The sequence below is a fragment of the Cupressus sempervirens genome, chromosome 1 (genome assembly GCF_028749045.1).
Source record: "Cupressus sempervirens isolate cs-2001-9-10 chromosome 1, ASM2874904v1, whole genome shotgun sequence".
NCBI classification, from domain to species: Eukaryota; Viridiplantae; Streptophyta; class Pinopsida; order Cupressales; family Cupressaceae; genus Cupressus; species Cupressus sempervirens.
The window spans coordinates 52,636,852-52,661,385 of record NC_143118.1 but is presented as its reverse complement, the minus strand read 5'-3'; positions in this window follow the sequence as shown (position 1 = coordinate 52,661,385).

The following is a 24,534-nucleotide window of genomic DNA, read 5'->3' as shown; positions in this document are numbered from 1 at the left end:
ATTGACGACTTGTTTAGTTAAGGTAATAAAGTCCATGTAGGGACATGAACCTATGTGGCCATTGGCCATGTAGACTCATGTCCCTACGAAGACTTTATTCCAAACCAATATTAATAAGAAGACTATTGCTTGGAGAAAAATATCAATACAAGGGCAATATCAAGTATCCATAGCACCAACCCTTCTCTCCAACATAAAATCAAGTTTATCACACACACACACACACATGTGTGTGTGTGTACATGTTGAAATATATTATCTATCCTTTGTTTCATTATGTTAAAATATAGATTTACTAGTAAGAAAATTAGGATATTATCTATATATATATACATATACTCCAATACCAATAGTAGATGTCAACCCATAGGGGTGAGTAATAAATGCAAAACTACCCATAGGACTTGTAGACCCAACAACAGTAGAGCTTTTAGTTCTTGATCAAGATCCAATTCTTGTTCATGTTCAAGTGGATCCACTAGATGTAGAGGCAAAGATATCAACATCTCAACAGTTAGCCAGTTGAAGCACCTCCTCCCCTGTGCCGAAAGGAGTCTGATTGACCATACATACACATACACATACACATACATACATACATACATACATACATACATACATATATATATTTATGTATATATATATATATATGTATGTATATAGATATGTATATGTATATGTATGTATATATATATGTATATGTATATATATATGTATGTATATATATATATATGTATGTATATATATATATATGTATGTATATATATATATATGTATGTATATATATATATGTATGTATATATACATACATATATATATATACATACATATATATATATATACATACATATATATATACATACATACATATATATACATACATATATATATATATATATGTATGTATATATATGTATGTATGTATATATATATGTATGTATATATACATACATATATATATACATACATACATATATATACATACATATATATATATATACATACATACATATATATATATACATACATACATATATATACATACATATATATATATACATACATATATATATATACATACATATATATATATATACATACATATATATATATATATACAGATACATATATATATAGATACATATATATATATATATATGTAGATACATATATATATATACATATATATATATATATATATATATGTATCTATATATATATGTATCTACATATATATATATATATATATATATATATATATATGTATCTACATATATATATATATGTATCTACATATATATATATATATATATATATATATATATATATATATATATATGTATCTACATATATATATATATATATATATGTATATATATATATGTATCTACATATATATATATATATATATATATATATATATATATATATATATATAACTCTATCGGAGATCCTAATAACTTTTACATGGTATCAGAGCTTAATTGATAGAGCATAATAGTCAACTTTATTCATATTTAAATCTATTAAATTATCTTTAATTTGAAACAATAACAAACCATGTAAGATTAGAAGACATACTTGAAGGGGCCTCCAACTTTGCATCATGGAAGAAGTGAGTAATGATCATACTTTGAGAAATGGAATTAGAAGGATACATATTGAAAATAATTCTATGCCTGAGAACGATCCAAACAAAACAACCTGGAAAAGACATAATAATAAAGCTATGAAGATCATTATAGATTCTATCAAATATCATACACTCCCATAAATATCAAGCCTCAAAAAAACATATGAGATGTTCACCACTATTAAGAATACATTCAAAATTAATAATACCGACAAATTGCTAACATTGAAGCAACAACTACTATACATCAAAATAAACGACAAAGAGTGATGAGAGCCATTTATGACCCATTTGAAACTGTCTTTTAATTAATTTATAGACCATTATATTCACTTCCATATCATGTTTCTACTTCATCTCATTTTATTTTACCATCTTATGTTGCATATGTTTAAATATGAATAAGTAATATTTATTGTAGTTTTTGGATAAATTAATGTAATTTATTATTGATTATTTTTACTAATGATTATTATTATTTTATGCTTTGGATTATTATTATTTTATGCATTCAATTATTATTATTTGAGTTTATGATCAAATGTTTCCAGCCAAAGATTGTCAGAAAAATATATGAACAATTAGCTTTGTGTTTGTCATTTTGAAGAAAATGAAAGTGAATTTGAAAAATCCAAGACATAGGTATGGTCCAAAATAGGCCCAATTCTATTTCTATGTGACAAAATCTCCATAAAGTGAACCTATACAAAATAATTTCAGATCCATTATTAAGGCCAACCAAATCTCAATGTTTTTCTCCAATAAGTGATGACTCTAATCACATGGAAACTGATTTGTGGAGGATCCTATTTGCTGAAAAATTTATGGTTGATTTGTTAGTGATTTGGTGGAGAAAAACCACTGATTTCTAATATGGAGAAGGTCTTTATTTGCATTCAGTTATGCTATTTGCATCCACTTCATCATTGTTGGTTTCTACAGATTTGTGATAAGTATCCAACTAAATATGGAGGAGAATCTTTAGTTTATATGGCTGCTAGTTGGAGATAAAGATAATAATTTCAGAATTTATTTGGGCTTCTTGTTTCAACTGATTTGTTATTGATTTGTGGCTATTTTCAAAGGACTTACATGAGACTCTTGCTCACTCATCTATTGCAACAAATTATTTAATTCTCCTTTCATTATTATGTAGAGAATACTTATATATATGCATATGTTGTAAACAAAATGGAGTGTAGATTTATAGATGGGATTTGATGTGGGATTAAAATGCATATTTCTATAAGAAGATTGTTCTCATAACAACAACTTGTGTAGATTCTATATTGTTGGATGAATAAAGAAATATTATTTTGATCGGAGGAATGTAAAAGAGTGTTTAATTTTCATCACCATAAATGTTGAGGAGACATGATCTTCTTCTCAAAATGATTGGAGATATAGTTTAGATTGTTTGTGAGTTTTTATTTTCTCTATGTTATTATTTTCATTTGATTTTGTACATAGAAATAGTGTATAGTTTATATACCTTAATTTATGCAATCATATTAATGATTTATTTTAGATTGGAGTGTGTTTTATTTTATGTATGTTTTGATTTGATTTCTTATATAAAATTATTATATTAGCTTTCTTATTTTAATTCATGTTATTGTAAATAATTATTGATTAATGTATTGTTTAAGATTTAAGTGTAAATTTAGATTTGTGTGGTTTCTTATTTATATTTTGCAATGTTAAATTCTAGATTAAATTTTACATTTTATAATGCTTTCTAATTTTTAGAATAGTTTTCTTTTAGATTTAAAATTTTAATTTCTATCGCAAGAAGTGAATGTTCCTGTCGCATGTTCTATTTTGATTTATCGTAGGTTTCAGCTTAGCTCATGTCTTTAGGAAGTGATATTTCTTGTTGCCAGTTTCTTTTTGGTTTGTTGTAGGTTTTCTTCCATTTGTTCTAGCTTCATCCATCCCCACTTGGCATGCTATCTTTATCCCTTGAGAAAATATCCACTATACCTTTCACGAGTTTACAACCTCGGATTGACATTTAAATGTGAGATGAACTAGCTCTTAATCTTATCAATTATCCTTAATATTTGAACCACAAATTGTCTATACATTTTTTGTGTTGTTGCTGGAGAAAGGTATTAAAGGCATGAAATCATAGTAAGCCAAGTTAGGAGTAGTGCACCTTTAGGAGTGTCTGATCATGTGTCGACCTTTCTTAGTCCAATACCTTAGGTTTGTGTTGCAGTAAATCTTTAGATGCATTATTTTTGATTTTGTAAGTAAGTCATAGAAGTTAAATTCATTTTTTATGTTATCATTTGTTGTTGTGTGTAATTGGTAAAGAAGGGGAAATTTGAAGAAAAATGTTTAAAATGATGCATTTTCAAGGTAGTCCAATTATGTCAAATTTGAAAAAAAAAATTGGTAGAGGAATTGTGTCAACCAAATGTGATATTTTTACATGCTCTCTACCTAATGAATGTAACTTAAATGATCTTGATATTCCATTGTTAAAGGTATGTCCTATTGTTATTTCTATGTCTAAACAAGAGGATATGATTGATGAATTTTTAGAACAATGTGATTTCATGAATGACAATTTAACCATTTGTTGTTCTATTTGTTATAGGAAAGGTGACAAATACATATGCCCAAATAATGAAGAACATATGGTGAATGAAGTACAAGGTCTTTGTGAACCTCTCCATGCTCATGATGCAAGTAAAGAAGTATTGTTTATAACTAGTGAACAATTTCAAAGAACAAATCAAGGAGATCAAGGTATGAATCATCACTCTCCTGCATTACAAAGATAATGTGTTTCTTCAAAACATATTTTCCATCTAGTATGCGTAATGAATGTAATCATGCATGCTTACATCAACCTATATATCCATCTTATATTCTACCATCTTCATTATTCCCATCTGACTCATATTCACATACTCTATATCCAATACAATCCATTCCATTCTCTTTATTCCATTCATTTCATCCACAATCCACTCCAACATATCCACCAATGGAATTCATGACTCCTTAAAAAACATCACATAATAAGGTGGTTCCAACTGCATATAAGGATGATATGTTGATGATCCTTTTACATTCTATTATTGTGCACAAAATTGGTAATATGGATAAAGAATGTGATTTTTGTTTAAAAGAACTACAGGAAAATATTGATCAAATGATCATCTATCAATTTAGTTCTTATCTTCTTAAATCACAAAATTTTGAGATTTTTCACACACATAAGTAAGAAAACCATCATGATTTCATCATTAAAAAAAAAAAGTGTTGAAATTAATCATGCATCAAAAGGTGATCTATTGTATAGCTTAATCATTCAAGTGTTGTGTGTGATACCAAATGATATCTTACAAGATTTATTCTTTAAAAAGGTTTTAATATTCAAACATCAAGATCTTGGCAGGCCTAACAAAAATGTGCATTCCTCACACACTTATTTATTTGGGTCCAATTGATTAAAGGGAACTAGAAGAATTTGAATGCATTAATGACCAAATAAAATATGTTACATATGGATGGTTCATTCATTTAACAAGAATCAAAGTATTAATAACTATATTTCTCATTCTTAGTTCTTGTACATCTTAAGATGATCATTCATTGATAACAAGTGCTGGATCAATTTCTTGATTCCTTGGATGATTCAAATGTACATGCTTTTGTAATGTGACATCAAGGAGAAATCCATAGAATTCTTCAAATTGACTAAAACTCAAGAAATTCTTAAATGTGCTTGCTTTATTTCATTCTTAAGATTATCCTAATATTCTCATGACCTTGTAGCATGAAGTTAAGTTAGTGGGAAAATCCTTCCAATTTTGTTGTTCTTGGCTGATTTGCAATAAACCTACACCAATTGTTTCATTAGACCTTCTAGTAAACCTCCACATGTGAGATCTCAAATTTTCAAGGTATGTGTCATTGTGTTGATCATCATTGATATTATATATAAACAAGAATTTATTCATCCATTTTATTATTATTTGGATACAATTGTCTAATTATGTGTTGTCTTTGATGTTACAAAAATGTCATATCAGTCAACAGATAGTATCTACCGAGCTCAGTTGCTCAACAAAGAAAATTTTAGAGTTTACCAAGAATTCCTCGAATTACCTTGTGAAAAAAATTTCTACCGAGCTCACTTGGGCGTTGAAGGATTTTGTGGTAGAAGTTAGTGGTAACTGAGCTCACAAGGTTAAAAAAGGAAAGTCAGTGCTTACCGAGTTCACTCGATTTCCAAAGGATTTTGTAGGATTCACAGTGTTAACTGAGCTTCAGTTGGTTAACACTAGAAATTAGTTCTGAAGTAGTGTTTATCGAGTAGGGTCAGCTAATGAAGGATTTCATTATTTTGGGAAATAAAGTTTAATTAATTCATGTAATAATTGTAGCCAACTAAAGTGATGATTATTAATAATTGTAAGTTGTAAATGAGTCGACTTGACAATTTGTAAGGTATAAATAAAAGGTCAAGTTGAGAATTCAATAGTGTAATGAGAAAGCATGCAAATGTATTGATTGTGTGGAGAAGGAAGAGTGAGGAAACTTTGAAGGAGGATCATATATCCTTAAGGAGCAGCAAAGATTTATTCGATCAGAGAGGATCTAGTGAAGTAGAACATGGATCTATATCAACAATTCAGTTGCATCTCAATTAGGTCTATTCATTGTTACTTTCTCACCATTGTAGCAATGATTTCTAAATATCTTGATAGAGTTGGTTTAATAGCCATTTGTAAATCTTCTAACAAGGTGACTGTTCTTTTGAATTATTCTAAAGACCTCTAGCAAGGCCGCTCCTAACAAGGTGATTAAATCCTTTAACAAGGTCACACCTAACATGTTTCACTTTAGAAGAGTGAAAATTAGTAGCTAGTTACTTTGTGATTTTCCCATATTGGGTTTCCATGTTAAATCTAGTGTCTCACGTGTTCATGTTATTTCTTTTATGGTTACATGTTAATCACTGTGAATGCTTGAAGATCAGTAATAAGTTATCATACATTGCATCTATCGAGTTATAACATTTTTCTGTATGTTTATCGAGTGATAGTAGTGACAAGTTTTATTAGACATCTAAGGGATCTGTGGATTTGTTTTTGTGGTAACTGATTCACCCCCCCCTCAATTACTCCATCTATATTTCCAACAATTATTATCAATTTTTATAACTCGACCTATCATTCAAAAATTAAATGGTAGAGTTATTGAATGGATGATATTTCTTTACTATACTTGATATGCTTGGTTCTAAGAATATGGTTGCAGGCCTCTTATTTTGGTAAACTAATTTTGTTCTTTGGTTTGGTTTCGATGGTCAATAGACCTTTCTCTTTTTGTGGTTTTTGAGTTTTTGAACTACCTACTAATTCTTTCTTAACAAACCTGCCTTGACTATCTCTAGGATTATTCATGCACCCAAATGATTTACTATAGTGTAAACCCAAGGTACAAGATTGAGCAAGACTGACACTTGATCAGGCACTCCTGAAGACGCATTGTTCCTATCTTGACTTATTATGATTTCACATCTTTAATATCTCTCCCCGAAAATGATGCCAACAATATAGGGAAAAGTTATCACGTGGTTATGAATGCAAGTTAATACATGCTAAGAAATCAAACTAAAAGGCTTTTAATTAACTAAATTATAATTTACACATTAAAGAATGAAAGTAAGAAGGAATGCACATACCATGTATCTTCGCACTTAATCCAAACAATTTCTTAAAGCATATCTTCACACTAATTAAGAAATGATCACACTTGACAATAGCCACACACCTAAACAAGTACATATTAAATACCATAATCCATGAATATGTCCAACTAATTAAATACCGCTATTGAAAAATAGTCTAATACAGTGGAGATTAAGATTGACTCTATTTGCTATAGGATGTTCAGTTGTGGTAGGAAGTCTGATATATACACAAGTCTAGATAGTAATGAGTGACACAAATTTCACTAAAAATGATGGGTAGCAACATGAAGTTCACTAGGAATGATGGGTAGCAATAGGAAGTTTGTGGAAAAAGGTGACAAAAAATATAATGTAACAGATGATGGTTTTTGTTGAATGGATGATATGGCTTCTATTGGAACATAGATTTGAATGGATGAATAATGATCAAATAGGAAGATGTGGTTGCAAGCCAACAACCCAATAAATAATCAACTCTTCAGATAATCAAAACATATGGCATGAATCATACGAATGTGTTTAGACACACAACTAATCGATTTACATTTTGTAATTAATAGATGAAAGAATTAGCAACACACACAAGACAAATTAAAATAGTCTCACCATGGTTTCTAAGAGGGGACCCTTCCTATAGGTTGCTTGGTGAACATAAGATTAATGAATAATTACTTAAACTAATTCATAACTGATCCGAATGGTATACAAAAGGACAATTTATAACAACATTCCCATAAGTATATCATTCAAAATTAGGATACTCCAAAAATGAAGTCTATCCTAATATATATTTTAGAATCGTTGATGGTGATATGATTATCCTTGTATTATATGTTGATGACTTACTAATAATAGGTGAAGAACATCTAATAGAAAAATGCGAATAGGATCTGGCAACTGAATTTGACATGAAAGATCTAGGAATTATTCACTACCTTTGAGATCTAGAAGTATGACAAAAGAAGAACTACATATTTCTAAAACAAGGAAAATACACTATTAACACCCTAACAAAGTTTGGGATGATGTATTGCAAACCCTTATCTACTCCTATGGAAGAAAATCTACACAAACTGAAGAATGATAGATTTGAATCAAGACCGACTGATCCCACTTACTACAAGAAAATTATCAGATCATTGATGTACTTGGTAAGCACTCATTCTAATATTTTCTATGCAACCAATGCCTCAAGTCAATACATGTGTGCATCGAAGAAGATCCATCTCATGGAACACAAGCACTTCTTATGATACTTGCGCAGTACAATTGGAATGGGTCTCAAGTATGATCAAGTTGAGATTAATCTTCATGGATATTTTGATTCTGATTGGGCTAACAACTCTACTGATTATAAAAGTACTACAAGATGCTATCTCAATCTTGGTTCAACAATGATATCTTGGTTTAGTGGAAAAAAATCATTAATTTCCTTAAGCTCTATTGAAGCAGAATACATAGCTGCATCTATGGGAGCCAGAGAAGTTGTGTGGTTAAGGAAATTACTAGTTGGATTATTTAGGAAGCCTTTAAAGCCTACAATCATGCATTGTGACAATCAAAGTTGCATCAAGTTGTTAGTGAATCTAGTCTTTTAGAACAGATCAAAGAATATTGAGATTCCCTATCATTACATCAGTGATATGGTAGACATAGATGTTCTCAAGTTAGAATACAATAGTACCAATGAGAAAACAACTAATGTACTTACCAAACCTCTATCCAAGCCTAAATTGGAGTACCTCAGAAGTAAACTTCGTATGGTTCAACTATGATTGTAAAAACTAAAATTAAATCTTAGTTTTGTGATATATATATTCATAATTTCTTGATGAAAAATTTACTATCTTATATTTCCATGCAATATGTTATGAAAGGTGACGATATTTCATACATACATACATATATACATACATACATACATACATACATACATATATATATATATATATATATATACATATACATACATATATAGACATATATATATACATATACACACACACACACACACATATCTATATATACATATGTACATATATGTGTATATGCATGTACATATATATATATATATATATATATGAAGGTAACTATTGGAAGATGACAATCTTATCAATATTAGACCTGTTATCATGACAAGACTTCATTAAATTGTTGTCCCAGAGTACCGAAAGTAATGATGATGAACATATTATGATCATAATTCATTAAGTTGATTGTGTTGGAGTGTTGGAGATCATAATACTTGTCATGATCTAAAGTTCATGACATTGAGAATCCTTGTTATTTGATAGACTACATTAAGTTGTTGTTCCGGAGTGCCAAAAATCAAATAATCTATTCTCCTAATAGGTATTAATGAAATTGATAACAATGCACATATCAGGAGAATATGAGAAATCTTGATGATCCACTTCTCCCTCACTAAGAGGGAGTGTTATGTAGCTTTAGTAGAAGTGAAGACACATTATGTTAAGTATATTAATTTGTAATTAACACACACACATATATACATACTTATAAATAATCTTATATATCTTAGATGTTATTCATATAATTAATCATTCTCATATATCCCTACAAGATTTTATATATATATATATATATATATATATATATATATATATATATATGACAATCAATTCATAAAACTTTGAAACATCTTCCTTATAACCATCGGGCATATTATAATTTGCGATTCCTTGATTGACAATTTGTTTAGTTAAGGTAATATAAAATAAAGTCCACCTAGGGACTTGTTTCCAAATTAGTATTGATAAGAATACTACTTGGAGAAAAATATCAATACAAGGGCAATATCAAGTATCTATAGTAGCAGTCCTTCTCTCCAACATAATATCAATTTTATCACACACACACACACACATAACCCTATCATAGATCTTAATAAATTTTACAGTTTGAAATGACATAAAATACTATGTGTAACAATCTGACCATGCAAGATTCTCAAAGTTTGAGAAAAGATTTATTGGGATATGTACTTTGATTTTAAATGATTCCAAGGTAGAAAAGAGACCAATGAAATATTAGAAGGATATAGTATGAAACAAGGATTTTTCTAGATCGTTGGTTTTGATTAGTAACATATCCTAGATGTTTCCCAAGCCCTAATTAGGTTAAAGATAAAAAAGGAAAAAAGGAATCTATATAAGAAGTTACAAGGAACAATTTAAGATTAATGGTTAGATGTTATTGTGGCTGCTATTTAATTATATCATAATGAGAAAGGGTTATGCCAGAAGGATGAATTGTTGAGTTTAATAGAGTTTAGAGATTCAAGTAGCACAGGGAAGGGTTTGACATTAGTTACTAGTGATGATAAATCAGTAAGTAGAAGAGGGATTTGATTAGCAAAGTAAGTTGCATGTATACAGATCAATTTTGGTGTTATTCTCTAACCATTGTAGTAGATTAAATCCTTTCACAAGGTAGACTTAATAATTTGATTACAATTCCCTTAACTGAGTACACACTTTGTATAGTGTTGTAAAAACCTTGAAAAAGGTAGATCCTAGTAGATTTGTTTGTATTACTCCTAAGAGAGTAAGTCATTAAAAGTGACACATTATTGTAGCCCTAACAAGGAACCCTCTGACTATAGTAATGAAGGATTTGTGGGTGCCATCTCCACCACAATTTTCCCTCTAGCCAAATACTTTTATTATGTGTCATGATTTAATGGTTTATGTTTTAATGATTCATGCAAGTTAGCATAGATAACGTTGCTTTTATTTTCAAGTATTGTGGTTAATGATATATGCTTACCGAGTTGTGAAAAGAACACAGACATTGTAGATTTTGTTTAAAGGTTAAAATTAAAAGGATATTGATTCACCCCCTTTCCAAACATCCTACCTTTCATAAATAATCCAACAATCAATATCGGAGCTTGTTCTTTTCTTAAAGGGTTTTACCACCTTAGAGAAAATATCCGAGATATGAAAAGGCATAGGCTTGATAAGACTATTGAGAATCATAAACTAGAACTAAGGATGACCTTGAATCAAATCAATGAGATAAAGGAAAAATTGAAGCAATCATTGAATAAAAGGAAGAAGATTGCCCAACAAAGGAATGAAAAAACATATAAGGAGGATGTGATTGAGGAACTATCTTAGGGAAACATGTCTGATGAATCTAATGTTGCTATAGCTATCCTATTGGAGAAAACCCATAACCTTACTGGGCAGATGAAATCACTAAAATGAGAACAAGAAGTATAGTCTACAAGGATGCATGAAGTGATGGAACAAAAGAGAGAATCCAAGGATGAGAAAATAATGATTGAAGAAGATAAGAGATAGATCACTACAAGATTGGATGCTAAGGATGAAGAAATCATGAGGTTGACCTATTATGTTATGGTAAACCAACTTCTCGGTGAAAATCATGAGATTGAGAGAAAGATGGAAGAAATTGTTGAGTTGAGAATGAAAAACTGAAAAGGTAACTAAAATCAAAGAAATAAGTAAATGAAAGGTTGAGGAGATTAGAGGAAAGTATAAGAATCCAGGATTAACAATTAAGAAGACAAATGCATTTGAGAGACTCTTCAAGACTATGATATATCAAGCATTCCACTACTGAGAAAGGATAATCATCTAAACGATATGAAAAAATGAATGTCTACATAAATACCAAGGCAAAGAAGCCTACATGCTATCATTGTGGAAAACTAGGACACACAACCAATGTTTGTAGGAGTAAAACTGGTAAGTCCAATGTTACTCCTAAATTTGAATGTTATTGTTACAATTGAAAAAGTATGGTCATCAAGCTTATGAATGTAGATCCAAGGTTAGTTATTCCCCTAATTAATATGCATTCATTGGTTATTTTTATACTTGTAATAAGTTTGGACACAAGTCACAAGGTTGCAGATTATTGAAGAAGTCCAGCCGGACATCAAACAAGAAAGGTAATACAATCATTTGGGACTATAATAGACAGATTAGTTTCCTTGCATGAGGTAGATATGGTCATATTGCAACCAATTTCATGAGATTAAACTTTGGAGAAAGACTTGGAAACTAGAGAAATCCTGGAATGACATGTTATCACTATTACAAAGTCGACCATTTAAGAAAAAATAATAGACACAGAGTATCAACACCTAAGGAGGAAGATACCAAAGGAAACAAAAAGTAAATGTTGATGAAATGTGTGATCAGATGAGAAAAACATGGATGAAGAAGACAAAAAGGATTGAGACTTCAAATGCAATTGTTGGTGGCACCTCATCCAATGGATTAGGTGAAACCTCTACTTCCAACTAAACCTTATTAGAAGGTATGGGGAACTACACTAGCAGTGAAATATCTTGTGTTAGTTCCTTATATATAATAGAATGGAGTCCATATCTACATAATGTATGATGCATAAGGATAACTCATGAAGTCCTGGATGGTAGTAGGGTTGATGTGTCACACTAAGATGGTTGGTGAATTGGAAGTATAGACTTAACCAAGCATGTGAAACTATTGGTATGGTTGATGTGTTAATCGAGTTGGTGATGGAAATATAGTGTGACCGAGTTTCCTATTGTAATCGAGGTTGTGGTACGAAATATTAATATGTCCTAACAATAACTAAAGGTAAACTTTTTATATATAAAATAGGGAAATACATGTTCATTTGTCTACCTACATTCACAAGAGTGAAAGAGTGATTTAAGCAAAGAAGAGAAATCAATGTGAGCCAAGTTTGAGTGATTGATCAAGATTTCAATGTATGTGGGAATATAAAATAAGTGTTACAATCAAGCTAGATTTCCAAGTTCTCTTTGAAGCCCTAATTTCACAAAATGACATCAAGTTCTACACCTATAAAAATGAACAAGGTAAGCAAGGTTAAGTTGATTTAAAATGAAGTTGGTATAGAACCAAGTACAAGCCTCACCCCAAAGTGAAAACTTAAATTGATGAGAAGGGAGCTTTATGCTCAATTCCACCTAAGGTTTTACTAGTGTGAGATATTTGAGAATTTTATCATTACAAGATTAGTGAAGTAGGAGATCATGAGCTAAGGGAGACATATGAAAAATTGTGCGTGGATGAAATAAAGGAAGAAAAAATGCATTTGGAAACTAAAGGATTGATACATGTGTCACATTTTCCAAAGGTATTCAAAACATAGTGTATGCAAATAGTGTTGAGTAGAGTGCACAATATGATATTTTTGCTAGATAAGCCTATTAGAATTACCAAACACGTGATCCATATGGTTATTGGATATCCCATTATAGAGAAGGTCAAAGTATTTCAATCAACATTGATGAATGAAATCAAAGACAATACCAAAGCCAAGTGGGACGAAAGAGGTCTGAAGGTTTCTACAATTACTAATTTGGAGACAAAATTTAGATTGTATTTTGTTGCTAACAAGAATTTTCAATCTAGCTGACCTAGTAGTGTACCCTGTGGAGCTATCAATTTGGCTTATAAAATTGTGAAGAAGGGACATAAGATTGACCTAGCCAAGTTACAGTTGAAGCAACTATTAGAAAACATGAAGACTATACAAGTTGCTAAAATAAATACGTAAATTCAGATCTTTATTGGTATGTGCATTCTTCTATTTGCAAAGCTACTTTCCCACACTTGGAAATTTTAATTGGGATATAAATAAGTGAGTAATCTATCAGATTAATGAATACATTAAAAGGTTAGGCAATAATTTTGAAAGTGTGGTGGATGCATATTTCAAAGAGTTCAAGGAAATAATGCATCAAAGACACCAAATGATACCCCTACTTGTTTAGAAATACAAGGATAGTATTTATTTCTTAGTTGATACTGATGATACTTTGATCCAAGCTATTGAGCCTAGAGTTGCATGGTTGGAGCCTATGGGTAATGAGATAAACATTGATTAGACCACATGGGAAATTTAAGAGCTATTGAAGGAACTGGTCAAATGTTAGCCAAACCTTTTGGAACTTAAAACCAAGCAAAATAGAGAATCAAAATGGATAAAAAAACCTATAGAATTGAGAGGAAAACAAAAATGATGATTAGGAACCTTGAACAAAAATTTGGTGAGGAAAAGAAGAAAGAGACCCTAATGATTACCTAGAGAAGAGGAGAAGATGTTGAGGAAGAAGAAGATAGAGGACAAACTATTGTTGTTGTTGAACCTAAGAAGAAGAGAGGTATGAGAGATCATTGGTTACACCACAAATTCCCAAAGCTACAAGGTCAAGGACCAGACCTATATTAGAAGTTACCCCACCATTGAACTTTTAGAGTAATTAAGCCTACACAATCACAAGTAAAAACTTATTAGAAAAGAAAGGAAGTTCCTGCATCTTCTATCCAACCAACAAATAGAAGGAGAAGAAGATTAATTATCAAAGATGAAGAGGGTAGTGAGAAGGTTGTATTTGATAATGTCGATCAATTTAGAGTTGATGTGCATAAGAGGTGAAGCACAATTGATGAGATGACATGTTTGCTAAGGGAACACATAGGTTTGTCTACATTTAAATATTTTAAATATGATAGCATGAATGATGTGGACAAACAAAAAATAGAAGACACTTAATAGGTATGATGACTAAGTTCAAGTATGCACCTATAGAGATAGTAGATATGATTCCTAATGATCTATACCCAAAGATTGTCAATAGATGGAAATATGCCCTAAATATTGAGAAAGAAATGAGAGAGAGATTACTTGCAACAATAATGCCTAATTTTGATATAGCTAAAATAGGAAAGGCAATGAAAAAGTATAAGTAAAGATATTGTCTAGAAATGAAGAGCACTGTATATTTTGACACAACAACTACAATATGTTGATGAGGATGGTCAAATGATTTGGAAGCAAATTTACAATATTAAAGATCTCGATGAGGTAACTCAAGTTGTTAATACCAAGCCCAAGAAAAATGTTTGAACTTGATAATCACGAGGATGTTTATGGTCTAAATATAGAAAATGAAGTACATGATATGGTCAATGATATAATTGGTCAAGATGACATCATATGCATTGAAGATATCACAAGAAAAGATACAAGAGAAAAAATAAAAAAAGAGGAAAATTTTATGACTGACATCGAGAAAATTACAAAAAACCTAACATCAACTGAGTTAGATCATGTTCATATACTAGGTTACTCTCCAGTTATTGAAGAAATAAAGGAATATCCCAAACTTGGTGAATCTCAAAATGTTCCTATTGGTACTATACATTCTGTTGTTGCAAGTATGCCTATGGATACAAATGAAAGTCAAAAGGATATAGATGCAAAGGATACCACGCATCAGGCTCAAGACACTCAAGGAGAAAATACAGACACTAAGCAGAAGAATGATAATGTTGATGATGGGAATGCTTATACACAAGGAGATATAATCGAGAAAAAAGAAGATAATTCTGCTACTAGTTGAAGACCACAAGCCCAAGGACCTCCTAGTGAGGGAAACATAGGGAAATGGTAGATAGGTTCACCAAGTGATAAGAAGAAAGAAGACTTGAAATAATTTAAGGGATTAAACCCCAAACAATATTTTAGTATGCACCAATTATACCACCTATTATAGAACACAAAGAGAAGAAAGAGGAGGAAAAAAAGAAGAAATGAAGAAAAATGAAAAGACAAGTGCTATGCCAAATCAATTAGAGGGTACACTTCATGTGCCACCATTGCAAACTATCTTAGTGGACGCTATTAATCAAGGAGACTAGAAATATGAGAATAAGAAGGATGATGCACCACAACATACAAATCACAAGAACCAATCTCCATTGCCATCTAAACCATCATTGAGTGCGAGCAATGTTGATTCTAAAGGAAAGAAGGAGACTCCACCATCAGTTAGGATCAATCTGGTTACTCTTGATGAGGTAATTATCATACCACATTGGAATCCAAATGCTTTATATTTTGATGCCTTAGATGAATATGTAGCAATATGTAATGGAAAGGCATAACAAGATTGGATAAGGAAAGAGCTTAAACAAAAATAAGTTCTTTATGACATCAAAGATATATTAGTGGATGTTGTTCCTGATATCATTCTTAACGAGAAGACTCCAATCTTGAAGCAACTTGTGCAAATTGTTGAAAATTTGAAAGAACTAGAAGTGGATACCCATGCCAAATTAATGGAAAGATTAGAAAAGAAATTTGAAAACAAGGTCCTGGAAAAGGTAGCAAGTGAGATTGCAATACATCAAGTGGAACTTTTTGCTAGTGTTACCGAGTTGGACACCATAGTCCAAAATGTTCTTATAGTGTCTAAGAAATTGTCCAATGTTCCACAACTCACCTAGGACATCAAGGAGAAACTAAAAAAATTTAGTGAAGATATGAAATCTAGTGCATATGTAATCCATTGTAATCTTAGTAAATCTTTTGTACATTACCCTTGAGTCAAATTTCTTACAGGACTTTAGTCTGTACTTCCACATGAAGAAAGCCAAATATGAGCCGAGATAAATGAGATACAAGAATTGCTACTACCTTATCTTGAGGTAATGCAGATACATTCAAAATTGGAAAAAGATCTCATTGTTGCACCTAGTTTATCTATTGCAGATCATATGGTTGAATTGGTAGAAAAATTAAAGGTGGAAACACAAACTTTGAAGTTATTATAGTCAAATTGGGATGCCACCATTGAAATCATGATGAAGACTCACAATGATTTTCTTGATCACTTTGGCTTAAAACTAAGGTAAATCCTTAAGTTTTGAAGCTTTTTTGGCACGACTGTAAAAAAAGGGGGATAAATATTGATGGGGGAGGAGGGGAAGTATGCCTATATGTATGTATGTATAATGTAAGGAGTTATAAGGTGGAGACAAAACAAATGATGAAACTGCATACAAAAAGAATTTTGAAAAAGATTTTGCAAAACACAAGTTATTTGAGGAAGAGAAGGAAACATATATGTGGGAGGAGTACAATTTTCACTTAGTCAAAATTATGAGCTAAAATGCATAATATTTTTGCCACTAATGCCAAAGGGGGAGAATGTTACTCCTATGGACATTCATGTTGTCACCAGTGCCAAAAAGTTAGCAAAGGAAGACAAAGAATGTCGGTCGGTAGACATAGTCACTGAGCCACACTATAGTGCCCAAGAAATGAAGGAAAAGAGAAGTAAAGGAAGGTCAGTTATACCTGAGCTCAGTACTCACTGAGTAATCCAATATTTACCAAGCAGAGAACCCACCAAGAAGATTAAGCATAACCAAGCAGAAAGGTCACTGAACTACATCATTTCCACCAAGTTTCCTAGAGGACACTTAAATGCTTGAAATGGCACAAAATACTATGTAACAATCTCCTTGAGCAGGAAATTGATGAAAGTATTGTCATTGATGTCAAAGTTGATTAGGGAGAATTGTCATTGATTAAACTTTCTTATTAAAAGATAAGCGAGATAACACTATTCATGTAGCTTAACAAACTATGGAGAAAATATTTACAAAGCTATATTTGAACACTGAAAGCTCCATCATTAAATCAAGTAAATTACAAAGGTGAAGATATAATAATAAAGACAAGGATTTTAATGGTTATAAAAGGTTTGAATGGGCTTGTGAAATAATGGTGAAGTTATTTACAGCAATATATTACATACAACAACAACGTAATAAGTTAATGTTCAAAGTGACTTAAAACCCAAAAAAAATCAAAATTCATAGAAACATCATGTGAAAGCCACATTATGAATGACTATACTTGAGAATTTTTGTACTCATAGAGTATGGACATATTGAAGAGAGATTAAAAAATACATATCGGAGGTGCTCGCTTGCTAAATACTTGGAGATGTCATCACGAGTTGTGAAGGTTTTAGTATGATACATGATAGCTATTTTCTATATATATATATATATTTTATCAATACAGTGATTAAACTTCATGTCAGAGCGCATAATCCAACCCAACAATAGGAATTGAGTGCCATTAGCACAGGAGGAGGCACCCAAGAGTGAGAAACATGAGCATACCAAAACATCTACGTTAGGAATAAAAAGAAGGTAGGAGATAATGAGGAAGCATCAGTGTCTTCAGCGATAACGCCTGATAGAGAGATGATAAAATATACACAGGTCAGCGATCAGAGTCAGCATACTGAGACAAGACATACGATAGCTACAATCATACCGTGAAAATTCAGTTGAGGAAAAACAATTAACTTGTGAGTGCAATGGAAACAATGAAATATGGCATTCGAATATTTTACCAAATAGTGGCTTAGAAAAATGGTAATCATGTGAAGAATAGGAAGAGTCATCGTGCAGATCTAAGATACTGTTTGCAGGAGCAAGACAAAATTATGTCTAACAAAACATACAGTCGAGATATACAGATATATTAATAAAAATACTTCCACATTTCATGGTCACCGAGTTTGATGCTTTGAAGAGCGGTTCAGAAATATTTCTATTCAGAAAATGAGTCGAGCATGTGAATTGTCAGCCTGGAGGAAATTGTTTTGGAGTATTAAAAATTTAAAAGAAACCACCGATGAGTAATAGATCAACTCGTGCCATATCATTATTATCATTGTATGGAGATTAAAAATGAATTAAAATGAAGGTTTTTTGAGATATTTGATTTTTTTCGCTCTGCTAGGGTTTTCTTGCTTCATGCGAACTTACAATTTTTTTTGCATATGGCCTTTCGCTTGCACTCCCCTTCTGTCAGCACTTGTCATATCGCATTTACTGCGGGAGCTTTAGGTTAGGATATAATGGCTCCGGCCAGCGGTGAACCAGTTGTTTCTGGTGTTCACGCTGCTGCTTCAGACTGCCATGGCGCCGCCACCGAACAAATGCCCACGCAAGTTTGTCCCGAAGGTTTTCCATGAGGTAAGCCTAATATTGTCCTTTGCAAGAATTTGATGCTGCATGTGACTGGTTAGAACAACATACTTTGATTGGGTATTTTGTTGGTAGGACCCCACCTGAAGCTATGCTCAGAGAATGGGTTAACAAAAGCTGGACCCCGCATGGCGTCTGCCTTGACGCTATGCAAAACTTTACCAAAGGTTTTTTTTTAATATTTCACTTCGCTAACTCGTCGCAAGCTGACGCGATTTTTACCAATGGCCCTTGGTCTGTGCGTTCCTCTTTGCTTGTATTTCAGAAATGGTCCCGAGACTTCTCTGTCTCGGACGATAAAAAGCTTAGGGTTCCTGTTTGGGTTGAATTCCCAGGTCTACCCTTGCCCTTCTGGCCTTTTATTGAGTCTATTGCCCAAGCCCTTGGAAAAGTTGTTACCAAGGAGCCATAAATTTTTTTTAATGCTCGCCCTCAGCAGCGTGTTTGCATTGAAGTTGATCTTTCTAAAGATCTCAAGGATTCGGTGGAAATCCAAATTGGCGCTCAAACCTTCGCACAGAAGGTGCTTTACTTGAACCTACCTAACACCTGTTATAGGTGCCAGTCTGCGAAACACAAGATCAGGGACTGCCCTTTGGCCACGCCTAGGGTCAAACCCTAGCCTAAAGCGACGCCTGTCAAGCAGGTCAAAGGAAAAAAAGAAGAATGGGTTACTGTTGGGTGCAAAGGCAAGCCTGCCTTGACTCCTTTGGCCCCCAAGCCATCCTATGCGGCCATAACCACGATTCCTCCTGCTTCCATTGAAGTATCAGCACCTGCTAGCGTGGAGACACCAGCGGCTTTTGTTGCGTCGATTTTGGTTCCACAGGTTTCAAACCCTGCTGGCTCGTAGGAGATTAAGGCAGTGTTAGGAACCTGTGTGTTCCTTCTGTTTATTTTGTTAGAGTAGTGTTGTTGGACGCATATGCTTTGTAAGTCGTCCCGTGAGTATATTTTATTATCCCACATGCATAGGTAGTATTACTTTTCTAGATCGTACCCAGTATATAAGAATAGGTTGAGGCCCTTGATGGGTACGGACGAATTTATTGTATTGAGCTTGCTCAAAGGAGGTTACCCCCTCGAAGTGGCCTGCGATCAGTAGATTCATGCTGAGTTCTGCTATCACTTGGTATTCTGTTATTTCGAGCATTCTCACGATATTGCTATAAGGAGGTTCTTCACATCTGGTATCAGAGCACTCTCTTGGGCTCGCTGGGTGGAAATTACATCAATTTTTTTTTCTGTCGTGGCCTTCAGGTTCCTCTCACTTCTAATATCTCTTGTTATTGCAATAACTCTTTTCAGTTGTTCTGTCTGTGAGTGAATTTTTCTAAGTCAACTGTTCAAAAAAAAAAATTTCTATTTTTTAGTCGTAGCTTCCTTGTTTGCTTTCTGTTTCTGCTCATACTTTCGCAGAACGTCTGCAATATCATTTCGCATACTTCCTTCCTTGGCGACCCAACCCCAAATTTTACATATCAAAGCCCTAAATCCCTCATTTATCTAATTTTAGGGTTTGCTCTATCTTTTTCACCTCTCATCCAATCGCCACCAAACTGAGCCACAAGATTCGATTCCTCATTTTGCTCCCTTATCCCTCTTGGACTGTTCGCCTCATTTCGCCTCCCTACCCTTGAAACCCTCATTTTTCTTTTTCCCTTGTCCCTAGGTAGTCTCCCACCACCCGTCGAACACCCATTTCCTATATGAGTTTTACCCAAATCCAAGTTTGCCGTAACTAAAAAAGTTTTTGTTTCTCATCTTCTACCCATTCCAAAAAAAAAAAAAAAAAAAAAAAAAAAAAAAAAAAAAAAAAACCCTTGTTTTATGGTTGTTACGCGTACCGGAGCAAAAATCATGGAAGAGGAAATTGCATCCCTCAAAACCAAACTTCAAGATCTGGATGACAAAATTCTGGGTCTTAACTTTCAGCAGTCAGCCATGAGCCGAAACCATTCAGGAGATACTGGGTCCTCTTCTGGCAATTTCCGTGGACCAAAGCTTGATTTTCCACGCTTCGATGGTTCTGATCCGACTGGATGGATCTATAAGGCAGAGCAGTATTTCAGCTTGCATAATACTTTGGATAACCACAAAGTCCCCCTTGCATCTTTTCATTTGGAACATGAAGCTCTTCAATGGTTCCGTTGGTACATCAAGGCTAATGTAGGCCCAACGTGGAGCGAATTGTGCACCCTCATTTTGGAGCGCTTTGGCCCTAGTTCCTTTGATGATTTCACAGGAGCACTCACTAAACTGCGTCAAACAGGCACTGTAAGAGAATACCAGACAGAGTTTGAAAAATTAGCTAATCACACAGAGGGCTTGTCTGATGATTTCTTCCGTAGTTGTTTTGTCAGTGGTCTGAAGGATGCACTTCGCTCAGAAGTCAAAATGTTTCGACCTACTACAATGATGGAAGCCCTTGGGTTGGCTAAGTTAGCGGAAGACAAGATTAGTGCTCTACAACGCTCCAGATCTAATTTTGTTCCATTCAGAAATACAGGTTCTCACAACCCTCCAGTCATACCAGCTCCCAGAACTACTCCGATCAAGCACTTGTCTGAAACAGAGATGCGAGTCAGGCGAGACAAAGGGCTTTGTTATAATTGTGATGAGAAATGGTCTCGGGGCCATAGATGTGTTCAGCAAAAGCTCTATCTCTTGGATGTGGATTCTCCACCGGAACTGGAAGAATATGTAGATGCTCAGGAAACAGTGGATGATGCGGTTGAGCCTCACCAGCCTGAACCTCCTTCACCAGAAGCTCCACCAGAGATATCTGTCCATGCTTTGGCAGGAGTCACTACTCCACAAACCATGCGGGTCCAGGGTTTCTTCAAGAAGATCCCTCTTACTATACTCATTGATTCTGGTAGCACTCATAACTTCATTGATCCACGAATAGCCAAACAGGCTGATTGCTTTATCCATCCCTGCTCTAGCTTTGAAGTCATGATTGCCAATGGGGGCACTTTGCCTTGTAAAGGGAAATTTCGCAATGTGCGTCTCTCTATTGGAAATTATAACATGCGCTCTGACATGTTTGCCTTACCCTTAGGTGGCTGTGATGTGGTTTTGGGTGCCCAATGGTTACGCACTCTTGGCCCCATTCTCTGGGATTTTGCTGAACTTTGGATGCAGTTTTCAGCCGAGGGGCACCAACACACTTTGAAAGGCTTACAACCAGGGTATCTCAGCATCATCAGTTCACACCGTATGGAAAAACTTCTTAAGAAGAATTCACATGGTGTCATCGCTCAGCTCCATTCCATTCAGATGCAGCCATCAGCAGTCTCTAGCACTCCTGCCGATCTCCAACACATTTTGGACAAGTATTCTGGTATATTTGCTGAACCTGTGGGATTACCTCCTTCTCGTCCAGAGGACCACCGTATTCAGCTCCTTCCTGGCAGTGTTCCGCCCAACATCAGGCCCTACCGCTACCCATTTCATCAGAAGACCGAAATCGAGATACTTGTCCGTGACTTACTGAAGCAAGGTATTATTCGCCCTAGTACCAGTTCCTTTTCTTCTCCAGTTCTGCTTGTTCGCAAAAAAGATGGGTCATGGCGACTCTGCATTGATTTCCTAGCACTTAATCATCTCACTATAAAGGACAAGTTTCCCATTCCAGTTGTTGATGAACTTCTTGATGAACTTCATGGGGCTCATTTTTTCTCCAAGTTAGATCTTCGTTCTGGGTATCATCAAATTCGGGTTCATGAGGAGGATATACCTAAAACTGCCTTCCGCACACATGATGGTCACTATGAATTTTTAGTCATGCCCTTCGGCCTCACGAATGCTCCTTCAACATTTCAGGCAGTGATGAATAACATATTTCGACCATACCTCCGAAAATTCATTCTAGTCTTCTTTGATGATATCCTCATATATAGCAAAACTTGGGCTGAGCATCTCCATCATCTGGAGCTTGTCTTACAACTTCTCTCTGATCATCAACTCTGTGCAAAACTATCTAAATGTGTGTTTGGCCAGGAGGAAGTGGAGTATCTCGGGCATATTGTTGCACACCATGGAGTGCGGGTGGATCCTACAAAAATAGATGCCATGAAAACTTGGCCGCATCCTAAAACTCTCAAGAGCCTTCGGGGTTTTTTGGGGTTGACTGGCTACTACCGCAAGTTTGTCAAAGATTACGGGAAAATTGCAGCACCATTGACAGCTCTGTTAAAAAAGGATGCCTTCTCCTGGACCCTTGTTGCTGAGACTGCATTTGAACAACTGAAACAGGCTATGTGCAGTACACCTGTTCTCGCGATGCCAGATTTTTCCAAACCCTTCACTATTGAGAGTGATGCTTGCGGCAATGGATTGGGTGCTGTTCTCCTGCAAGATGACCATCCTATTGCGTTCACTAGCAAAGCCCTCTCTGGTAAGAATCTAGCCCTCTCTACTTATGAAAAAGAAATGATGGCTATTTTGCATGCTGTACAGAAGTGGCGGCCATACCTCTTAGGGAGTCATTTTTGCATCAGAACCGATCACCAAAGTCTGAAATACTTCCTGGAACAACGGGTATCCTCTCCTACACAATAGAAATGGGTCAGCAAACTCATGGGGTATGATTATGAGATCACCTACAAGAAGGGTAAGGAGAATATTGTGGCAGATGCTCTTTCTCGCACATTTGATAATCAAGCTTCCCTTTCCGCTATTTCTATGCCCATTCCCAATTGGTTAGCGTCTATTCAGGAGGGCTATGACAGTGACTCTTCTTTATCTCAAATCATTCACTAGCTAGCCAATAATCCTTCTGCTATACCACATTACTCTTGGGATGGTGCTTCTCTTCGATACAAGGGTCGGCTAGTGCTTCCTCAGAACCCAGCTCTACATCAGGCTATTTTTTATGAACTCCATGCTTCTCCTTCAGCAGGGCACTCAGGCTTCCTCAAAACTTATGAGCGAGCAAGGAGAAACTTCTTTTGGAAAGGGATGAAACAGACGATTCAACAGATGGTGGCTGAATGTGATACTTGCCAACGCCACAAGGGTGAAACGACCCTCCTTCCTGGCTTGCTCGAACCATTGCCCATCCCTACACGGATTTGGACTGATATTTCTATGGATTTCATTGAAGGGCTTCCTAAATCCGGTGGCAAGACAGTAATCTTGGTTGTGGTTGATCGTCTCTCGAAATATAGTCATTTTTGTGCCCTCCGCCACCCCTATACTGCCTCCTCTGTTGCACAAATCTTCATGGACCAGATATTTCGTCTTCATGGACTCCCTTCTTCCATTGTCTCTGATCGTGATGCAACTTTTACCAGTCATTTTTGGACTGAACT